This window comes from Callithrix jacchus, chromosome 2, assembly GCF_049354715.1.
Source record: "Callithrix jacchus isolate 240 chromosome 2, calJac240_pri, whole genome shotgun sequence".
NCBI lineage: Eukaryota > Metazoa > Chordata > Mammalia > Primates > Cebidae > Callithrix > Callithrix jacchus.
In genome coordinates, this window is record NC_133503.1 from 117,250,544 (window position 1) to 117,261,615 (window position 11,072).

General features: G+C 40.3%; 1 protein-coding gene across 16 annotated transcripts in view; it reads left to right on the plus strand.

Annotated features, from left to right (window-relative positions):
- Positions 1–5,811, plus strand: part of LOC128931458 (uncharacterized) — a 177,498-nt gene extending 171,687 nt beyond the window's left edge. For 14 of the 16 annotated variants that reach the window (XR_013532238.1, XM_078365197.1, XM_078365192.1 and 11 more), the window contains one exon: positions 4,143–5,811. The gene's annotated coding sequence lies outside the window, so the exon portion shown is untranslated. Of the gene's footprint in view, positions 1–2,116; positions 2,211–4,142 lie in introns of all 16 variants that reach the window. The other 2 variants (XM_078365195.1, XM_078365194.1) reach the window with 1 other exon arrangement.
- The last annotated feature ends 5,261 nt before the right edge of the window (positions 5,812–11,072 follow it).

Below are 11,072 nucleotides of genomic sequence, written 5' to 3' on the forward strand. Positions count from 1 at the left end.
TTTTCCTTACACAATAGCATGTTGCTGTGGCCTGATGTTCTCACGTAACAATAGAAAACCAAAATTTGTTGTCATTGCTTAAAGAATTGAGAATTGTGTGCAAAAGAAACCTTGTATAAATTAAAAGGATGAATAAATTTACAAGTGTACATGCAAACTGCTTCCAACTCAAAGCAAGTTACAGCCCATGGTATTCTGGCAGGAAAATACCAGGTAGAAAGGAAACTGGGTCCTAAGGCTTAGACTTCTCCAACCCTGATATACTGGTGAGACAGAAATGACAACTGCTTCAGGAGCTCTTGCCAGCCTCTAGAGAAATCCTAGAACACTCAGCCCTGACACATTAATACCTGCACAGATTGGAGACTGCTGGCCATGCATACTCACCAAGCCACAGACTTCTCTTCTACAAGCATGTTCTCACCTCAGTCACAGAAGTGACTGAGCCACATGTATTAGTATTAAGAGTTTAAATCACAGGTATTCCTGGTTTCTACTCACATCCCATCAGCCATACCTAGCTACAAGGAGGGCCTGAAAATATAGTTTTTTGTGGCCATTCATGCCTTAAAATTCAAGGATTCTATCAATAAAAAGAAGTAGACAGTGGGTATTAGACAGTTGTCATTCTGAGTCACATGCTAACAAAAATATTGTTTCAAAGTGGACTTTTCCTCACAGACTTGTCCAAGTGACGAAAGACCTTAACACTTTGGGGTATGCCTAAATCCATTATCCAGTTCTTTTCAAATAAGGTTATATGTATATGTATGTAGTGTGGTATATTTAAATATTCAAAATATGTGATACATCATGAATATTAAATGATTATGCAGTGGACTGTGGTCATCTGTAAGAGCCAGTGAAACATTTTATGGTAGAAGTCTACTGGCTTTAATCGTTGGCAAGAAGGCTTACAAAACCCCCAGGATTTGTCTTGCTTGCATCCGAACTCTCATAAAGATCTTGGACTGCGAGATCTATGTTGTAAGAAGTGTGTTCTTAGAGAAATGCCTCTAAGGTTTTATAAAAATAAAATTCTCAAGCCTGTAATCCCAGCACTTTGGGAGGCCAAGGCGGGTGGATCACGAGGTCAAGAGATCGAGACCATCCTGGTCAACATGGTGAAACCCCATCTCTACTAAAAATACAAAAAAAAAAAAATTAGCTGGGCACGGTGGCATGTGCCTGTAATCCCAGCTACTCAGGAGCCTGAGGCAGGAGAATTGCCTGAACCCAGGAGGCGGAGGTTGCAGTTAGCCAAGATCGCGCCAATGCACTCCAGCCTGGGTAACAAGAGCGAAACTCCGTCTCAAAACAAATGAATAAAAATAAATAAATAAATAAATAAAACTAAGGTTTTGAATGAGGGATGTACTCAATGCATGAATTATAAATAACACTGACCCAGAATTTCAAGTTTTCTCATAATTCTTGGTCTATTCTGATGTAATTTAGACGTTTACTATAGAAAAATCAGTACATTTTTCATTGAGAAGATATTTAGATACTAATTGCATTCAGATCCTTGCCTACGTGTTTCTTGTGGCCACAGGTACTCAGAGGAGATTAGCATAGGCTACACCTCAAGCGTTTAATATATACACATATGTTCTTATGCTTCCTGGGCCCCGGCCCTCCTACTCCAAAGCTAAAGCAGTCTCTGTTGAGCTCAGCTCAGAGGCAGTTTCAGTCCAGTTTTATCACACTGGCCATGTGACAGTAGAAAAAAGCATTCCAAAGAGAGTGAGAACCTTAAAGAGAGAAACCCCAAAGAGGTGAGAGCCCACAGAAATTAAAGCTTTAACATTTTCTCCTGGTATACAAAAAGCTTCTCCCACTTAGAAAAAGTTAGCTACTTGGGAGGCTGGGGCAGGAGAATTGCTTGAACCCGAGAGGCGGAGATTGCAGTAAGCTGAGATTGTGACACTGCACTCCAGCCTGGGAGACAGAGAAAGACTCTGTTTCAAAAAAAACAAAACAAAACAAAAAAAGAAAAAGTTTAACTGAGTTGGATAACTTGATTCAGTCACTTTGTGTCTTTTCCTCTTGGGGATGGGATTGGGTAGAGGTAAGGAGAAGATGGGGTGGAACTTTCCTCTCCTTTTCCTTCTAGAGATCAGCACCAGGCACTTTGGAGAAAGCATAATAAATATAAGACGTGACCTTTATCCCACTTCTCAAAGGACTAGCACAGTCTTTTGGGGAAGGTAATGTATACCAAACATTTAGTTAAAATCAAGTGCTAAACTGTATGATATTGATTATTCTGAAGGAATCCAGATAAGGGATAAATTCATGTGGATTTGTTTCTTGGGGAAGACTTTTTAGATTGTGTCACAAGTGTTAGGCGAAGGGATGAAAAGGAGCTAATTAAGAAGGCAGAAAAGAGAATGTGAACAGAGATTCAGAATGAGCTTAGAGGTTAGTAGACCTGTGTGCTTGAAGCAGAGACTTCATGCTGGAGACTAGAAAATAATGTGAAATAAGAAACTGGGAGATGTCAAAAATCAGGCAGGGGTTAGGCTATGGGAGAGGCCATTAATAATGGAATGAGGTAAAAATAAATTAATAACTGACTGGATGTTCATATGTATAGTGCTATAATTTGTCTAGGCTGGGCAGAGGAGCTTCCTATGAAGGGTCTCAGCAGCATAGGTTTCCAGGAAACAGGAGGAAGCCAAGATTAGGTGTATTAGGGACTGGGAACCTGGTTTCACTAGGGTAAGCCAGCAGCCCAATCCTTAGTGACCAAGTGGATGTGATGATCTTGGGACTGGTTCAGGGAAGGCGTTGGTACCTGAGGAGAATTAATTTAGCAGGAGGTTTGGGCCACTAGAATTGTAGATGTCAGGTGAGATTTTGAGTCAGGAGGGGTGGTATCATGGAAGGAGGCAGTCTGATCACAGCTGGATCCCAGCCTGCAGCTGGGGGCCTGGAATGGAATCTAGAGAATAATTTTGTAAGAGCCCTAGTCAAGTAGATTTTTAGTTCAGGGCAAGGCATAAGGCATTGTAGGAAACAGAAAATTCAGTCAGGGCAGACTCCAGCTGTGAGGATTGAGCCAACGTGTTTGGAGCTAGGAAAACAGGGAGAAATGAATAAGGAGTGTAAAGTTAGTGCAACTGAATGCATTTGTGGTCAGCTATAGAATTCCAGTCTCACCATCTGCTGGGCTGAAGTTGCTTCTCTGTGGCCTGCTGTGATGAGGATGGGTTGAAGGTTACAGAAGTGTGGGCCTTTTAAGTTTAGATGTCAGGGGTCCAAGCTCAGAGGGAGCCCAGAATGAATAATTGCAGTGGAGGCCCAGAGGAGGTAGCATCACTGGGAAGGAATTGAGACCATGGCAGAGGTGGTGTAGGCCTAGCTAGGAGGCCATCTGATTCCAGGCTGAGGGGAAGAGGGCCTTAGCAAGGAGGGGTGGTGGAGGCAGGGTCTGCAGTAAGACAATTCAAAGAGAAAGCAGCCCCTGAACATGTGAATGAGTCGAAATAGTTCTTGTAAAGATGCCTCTCTTTTCTGGTCCATGATGATGTAACTAATACACAAGGTATGACTGGATTCTTCCATAGTGTTCTCATGGGGCCCTTGTTACCTAGCTGATGTTTCAAGTGTTTGTGTATGCCTCTGTCTTTGACCCACCTGGCTGGTTCAGAGCCTCTGCTGAAGAGAGTGTGCTTCTGCCCGGCTGATTGCTTCACAGCACACTTCTCTATCTGCAGCTGTTGTTTCCCAGCCCTCCATATGGTACCACAGGATGGGACACAGACAGGGACTTTACAATTCACAAAGGGGTAAGGCTTGGGACCTCGAATGGAGCTTTTCCTACTTATAAAGGCAAGGAATGAAAATGCAGAATCCTTACCTGATAGGGAAAATTTCTTTTCCAAATATGCAGGTATGTGATATTTCTGATTTCCTTAGGCTTGGATCTGTGCCTGAGGGTGAGACAGATTTCAAAATCGTTATTTAAAGTAGGGAGGTAAAGCTTTAGACAGTATCACTACCCTAAGAGATCCTGGTTGTGTTTTTGAAATGTTGAGCTAAATAACATTTTAGTGATCAGTTAAAGGCTAACCTTTGTACTTTTGAAAAGTTCTCAGAAAGGCCTGGATTAATAATTGGTTTCAATTTGTCCACAGATACACTGCCTCTAGGACTGGGACAGATAGCCACTGAGAACCTGCTTCAAATCACCTTGCACATTTTCTTGTTGGAAAGATAACCACTGGAGAAGCATCTTGTTACCTTCAGCAAAAGTGGAAACAAATCAAGACATTTAGAATGCCACAGCGGACATCAGTGGTTCAGCAGAGGCAGTTTGCAATACGGTGTACCACACTAGCTAGAAATCAGAAAAGATCGAAGCTAGCCTTTTTATCTCAGCTGCTCCTTAAATCAGTGCAACCCCTCCAAATTAATGTGAATTAAAACATGCATTGCCTTTCAACTTAATTCAGTACTTACTATGTGTGAACCACTGCACAAAATAGGGGAAGAAAATGAGGGCAACAAAGGTGTGGAGCCTGTCTTCAATGAATTTAGAGTTAGTTTCAGGATACATTTTTTTTTTCTTCTGCTGTTGATTAGGTGTATCCATAAGACAAGAAATAAATGAGTGGAAAAGTATATTCTGTAAGTGTTTTGTCTCTGTAATAAAAACAAAACAAAACAAAACCCCCAAAACTTCTAACATGGGCAACTCAGGACATTTTAATCCCTTTTTTTTGTTGGACTTCTGATAAGATCCATTTTATTGATTCCATAAATATTTAGTAGACTTTAGAGATATTAATACATTATAGTTTGAGTTAATTTGCATTAAATTCTATTTTCTCCTCTTAGGTATAGATAGTCTGTTGGAAAAATATATTGTTTGTGGATTTCTTGGGGAGTGGGGAGGTGAATTTTACCTGTTGTCTCTGTAGTCCACTACCTTCCATGCCTCCTAGGGCAGTGGTCCCCAACCTTCTTGGCACCAGGGACCAGTTTCCTGAAAGACAATTTTTCCACTGATGGTGTGGGGGATGGTTGTGGGGTGAAACTCTTCCACCTCAGCTCATCAGGCATTAGTTAGGTTCTCATAAGTGCACAGCCTAGATCCCTCACATGTGCAGTTCACAGTAGGGTTCGCATTGCTGTGAGAATCTAAGGCTGCCACCGACCTGACAGGAGGCAGAGTTCAGGTGGCAATGCTTACTGGCCCACCTCTTGCTGTGCGGCCTGGTTCCTAGCAGGCCATGAACTCCTACATACTGGTCCACAGCTTGAGGACCCGTGTCCTAGGCGCCTGCCATTCTGAGTGAGTTATTAGCATGAAGAAGAGGAAGATTTGGTCAAACGTGGGTGCTGGTACCCAGAGACCCAAGATAGGACAGGGATGGAACAAAACCCATCTGGGCAATGGCTCTATGAAAATTTGGTTAAGTAATTATTTCAGTATTCATTGTATTGTCCTTTGTGTTCCATAAGTTAAATGACTGTTCAGTTTTTCCAAAAATTTATTTTTGATGAGTATAAGTGTGTCATGATTTTCCCAGTGTAAAGACACTGATATAACTGTAGACACCAGACATTTTATGTAGTGTCTGTGACACATTTTGGTATGTATGAGCCAACAATAGACACATCTTTGTCTTGAGGAGTGTCCATCTGAATTGAAAATGTGTCAGCTTTTTTCTTAACATCATCAACAGACTTCTTAATTAAGCTGCCAATACGTACTGCCAATAGTACTGTGTGCTGCCTGAGAAATGCATTGTGTAAGTGCTACTTCCATCTTATTAAATAAACAATGTTGCTCTGTATAAACTGGATTTAAAGTGTTCTTTGAATGAGGGATTATATTGCTCCATAAATAATGTGATAGGAATTATCATATTATCCCTTTTAATTTAATTTCTAAAAAAATATTGTTTGTTCCTCAGTAAAGAATAGCTCTAATTGGACTGGTAACTTTAATGATATGATTCATCTATAACAGGCTGAATCGTCTCATCCCCAAACTCCTGGTTGCGATACAGGATATTTGTTATGCCGCTTTCAGTTTGCATGAAGTATCTTCCAAGAAGTCTTAGTTATTAACTTGTGTTATAAGAAACTGTATTTATTTCCTGTTCTGGAAGATTTCTTGGAGGGTCCATCTGTATATTCCTGGTGCCTAGCATAGTCTTGCTAATGGAATAGTACCTTTATTGGTGCTATTTAGGGGTTGGTAGTTTATAATCAATCTACTTAGAATTAATCCAAATAAACTGGATTTTTTTTAGTATATGTGCTGCCGAAGCGAGCACTAAACTGGATATTTTTATATAGTCTAGTCCCCTGGCCTCTTATTTGGTATCTTGGATTTGCCATTTCAGCCCTGTTATTTGTACCAACATCCACTCTGCTGCCCTGGGCCCTGGCCCACACTCTACGCATGGACAAGGCTTTTGGAGGGGCTGCTCCACTTCTCATGCACCGGCCCATCTGTCAGTAGAATAGCAATCTCTGTATTCACAGGGTACTCATGGTGTGTCAGATACTAAACAACTTTACATATATTCTCTCAATTATCTCTTTTAAATCTCACAATAACAATTTGAAGTAGGCCCTATGAGCTGTGGAGGTATGTATCTTGCTTAAGCTGTGGAACTCCAAATCCAGACCTCTTAGACCCAAAGCCTGAATGATTACATCCCTACTCTGTGCCATATCCTAGGAGAAAGTCCCAGTGCCTGGCGTGTGTGTGTGTGTGTAGGGTAGAGTAGATAAAATCTTTACGTAGTCCAGATTTACTGCATTTAATATTCCTGAACAGCAAACTGTCTAACAAATAAAACCCAGCAAATCACAGTTGTTTTGAGAATGGAGGAAGGGCAGAGCAACTGGGAGAAAGCAAAGTTGGAAACAAACCAATTTGAGTCAAACCACTGGCCTTTACCTTACACAGCTTTTTTTTTTTTTCAACTTACTTTTTTTTAACATGGCCTGACACCATATGATAAAGCCTGACATAATTGACCCAGAATTGATCCCCAAATGTCTTTTGGGGGAACATGCTTTAACTCTGATTGTTGATTCTGAGGAATAATTGCCACCCTAGAAAGGTAATTACATATGCCATTGTTTATACACATAATAGGCTCAGAATGCATGTTCTGCACAAATCGAGAGAGAATCCTACTTGCACATTTGGGGTGTGTGCTATGTATTGTGTTGGGATGCCACAAATAGCATTTGAACTGCTCCCTGTTACTGCTGATTTTTCCAGCGTGTGTGTGTAAGTGCATAAGGGAGAGGTTAGGAGCAAGGTAGGTTGTGGGTCATGGAAGGCTGTTTGTTGAGCTGAATGGTAGTGATTTGCTTTTCCTTAATTTTTTTGTTTACCAAAACATCTTTTGGATCTAATTCATTTAGCTTGGTCTGGTAAAAAGACTAGTTTCTCTGTGCTTGACATATGCTTATTAATGAGTTCTCATATTTCTTTCCCTCAAGGTCTGTTTACTTTGTGGAAATAATGTAGTGAGAATCCTTCTACACAACATCCTCCTAAATGCCCTGGTTTTGACCACCCCTTTAAGTATTAATACACAAGTCCGTCAGGTAAGGTGGTAGCTAGTGCCTTTCCTCTGCTGTGCTTTCTGGTCAAACATAAATGGATTTTAAGCCACAAATGACCAATTAAAGCACTTCATGCCCTTTTCCTTTAGCCATAAGATAGTAGTTATCCTAAGTAAATACAGCAAACAGGCTATTCTGGGATAGTCTAAGACAAGGAACTTAATATTTTACAAAATCAAAGTCTTAAGAAAACCAAAATGTCCTGAGTTTTTGTAGTGCTGCACAATGAAACAAATATGCATGTATTCCAATATGGAACTGAGCATTGTCTGAGGCTGAAGCCATCCATCGTGGGCTATTCTCTGCTACAGTGTCCAGCAAATTGCAGGACCTGCTTGTTAGGCTTGACAACAGTGTTTTACTTAACAAAGGCCTCTGCAGCACCAAGCAGCAGTGGAATGTCAGAATGAGCACATTTCACACACAGATGTGCAGCCATAATAGCCTATAAGAAGATGCATGTGGCAGGGGGCTGCGGGTGGGGGCGGGGTGAGGAGGGTGCTTGCAGTGGTGTGGTGTGTGAGTATGTAGGTTGGGGGCCAGGAGGAGGGGGAGGCCAACAGTTAGCAATAGGGTCGTGGCCCCACTGACCACATTTAATCAGCTCTCTGTAAACAATTCCACATTTTCATTGTTCTCTAAAAACTAATAAAGAGAAACAAGCACTTTTCATTCATCTTGAAGTAATTTTCTGTCAGGTTGGAGCCCCTCGTGGCCTCCAGCTTGTGCAATGCTAGCTGTGTGATACAACAACTATTGCAATTTATTTTACAAACTCTGGTCATTCACATGTCAGTTAGTGTTCACCAAGCCGGCATCTGAAATTGTGCAGTTAACGAGTTTTACAACATTTCTATCAAGAGAAACTGTTTAGCATAACTGACTCTTAAGGAGTTATTATACCTCTAAAAATCCATTTTAAGGGGCATTATTTAAATAAAATAGAAAAACGGTTCACTGCCTTTTAAAGGGGCTACAAAAAAAGTCCATCAGCTCCAGAGCAGTAATCCTCAGCTTAAAGCACTCTTGAGAGTACTTCTGGGAATTGTCAGCATAATGAAATGTTTTGTGAAATGTCCAGATAGATTCCTCTACTCAACAATTTTACTGCACCATATTTATTTTCCTTCCAGTTTTTAAAGAAGTGAATTACTTTTGGAGAGGATGACTACGTTGTGTAGATTAACTGAGCACATTATTTTCGAGGTTGTAGCAGGAGCAATGGTTCTGTTTGTGGTGTCATCTATATGCATCTGCCGAAGAAGAGAGAGGCAGCTTTTCCCTGTTAGTGCTTTGGCTCCAAAAGGGTTAAATCACAATGAGGCTCATAGAGTTTTGCATTTTCTTTGTGCCACATTTTTCTCAAACTTTTCAACAACTTTGGCACACAATGGCACCTGTAAATACTTTCTTTAAACTTTACAAAATTGACGGTTTTCTTCCCCTAATGAATAAACACAGGAAAACCTGTACACATGTACATTACACGTGCATAATGATGCATATCATTTGAAACTGGCCCATTTCAATGAGAGATGCCATTGTACATTTTACTTAAGAGTAGCTTCCTCACATTAGCAGAGATGGCCAATGACCCCAAACCAATTAATGGCTAGAGTCCATAATGGCGGCACTATATAGCATAGCAGGAAATTCATTTAGCATATTATATTACCTAACAGGAGTAGAAGCCACCACATGCTTAATGGTTCTTTCTACAATGAGGACCAGGAGAAAATTTATGTTCTGCTGTAACTAGAGATATTCCTTATCCTTAGGAGATATATCTAAAACACTGCACATTTTCAGTTTGCCACAAACAGTCCTCTAATTTCTCAGGCTGATGTTTGTGCACACGACTTTAATTTTCTGAGGGAGACGGGCAGGTGTTTCTACTGCCTGTTAGCTGTATCTGCCCATAAGAAGCATAGTAACATCCATGAACCAAATACAATTTGACATAATTCATGCCTTTATTACCTCCTACAGAATGATATTATTTCATGCTGGCACATTAATGTTTCCAGCACGATACTGTCATTCCTGGAAATTTTACCTTCTGAAGTTCAGATATTAAGGAATGAGTTTTAAAATTCTCAAAGTGCCTTAGATTTGGGGCAAATGCAACATATCCCAAATCAGGTTTTTCACTCTTTTTTTAAAAATTTTGCTGGCATTGCAAATAATGTTCAGGTAATGGGCAAAGATCATGTCTGTAGACTTCTTGACCAGAGAGCTTGTTCCTAGTTTATTTCCAATTTTGTAAATACAATATAGTCAACTTATCAATGTCATATTTTGCTGCTATTTGTTCCTCTAATAATGTGAAATCAGGAGGTGTTGAGCAAAAATGTTTCAATGACTACAACTTGAATCTATCTGGTGGTGTACTTGAATTTTTCCTAATACTCCAGCACTCAGAATTAGGGCAGATGGAATGTACTCGTTTCCTATGGCCGCCATAACAAATTACCACAAATTTAATGGCTTAAAACAACACAAATTTATTTTCTTAGAGGTCTGTAGGTCAGAGGTCTCACTGGGCCAAATCACTTGTCAACAGAGCTGCATTACTTCTGGAGGCTCCTGGGCAGATCTGTTTCCTTGTCTTAGCTTCTAGAGCCCACCTGCCTTCCCTTGGCTTGTGGCCCCTTCCTCCATCTTCAAAACTAAAAGAAGAATTATTCTCACATGGCATCTATCTGACCCTCTTCCATCACCACATCTGTCACTCTCTCAGTACAGCTGGAAATTGTTTTTCACTTTTAAGGACTCAGGTAGTTAGATTGAGACCACCTGAAAAAATCTAGGATAATTGCCCCATCTCAAGGTCCACACCCTAAATTACATCTGCAAAGTCCCTTTTACTGTGCCAAATATCATAGTCACAGATTCTGGAGATTAGAACATGAACATTTCTGTGGGACCATTAGTCTGCTTACCACACAAAGTCTCTGAAAATTCTCTTCTATAGCGATATTTGGAGGATTAATAGCAGTCACCAAGCCAATTGTCTTCAAACTATAAAAATTATGCACAAAAATGCTTAAAAAATTTACAGTATGCACCCCCAAATATGTACATTTTCTTCTAAGTTATGCTACCATTAAGTTCTATATTTTTACTGCTAGTAAAGCTTCATTTCTTTTTAGTGCATAAAAGAATAAAAGATCTAATAGTTTCTTTCTGCACCCCAGTGCATCATCTTGGGTGTCCCTGTGTGCTCCTTGTTTTTGATTAACCTATGTAAATGTGTCTCTTAATTCTTTTTGAGAACTGTAAGTCTTCCAGGTGAGGAAGGGACTACAGAAATTTTTTGATAGTCCCTGACAGTTTTTGGAAGTGAGGAAGAAAGTTATGTATTTGTTTTGCATGCACTCTTACTGTTATTTGTAGTTGCAAAATGTAAAAGACAGAGTGTAACATGCCCAGAACTTTCCTGAAAGTAGACAGCTGCAAATTATGGA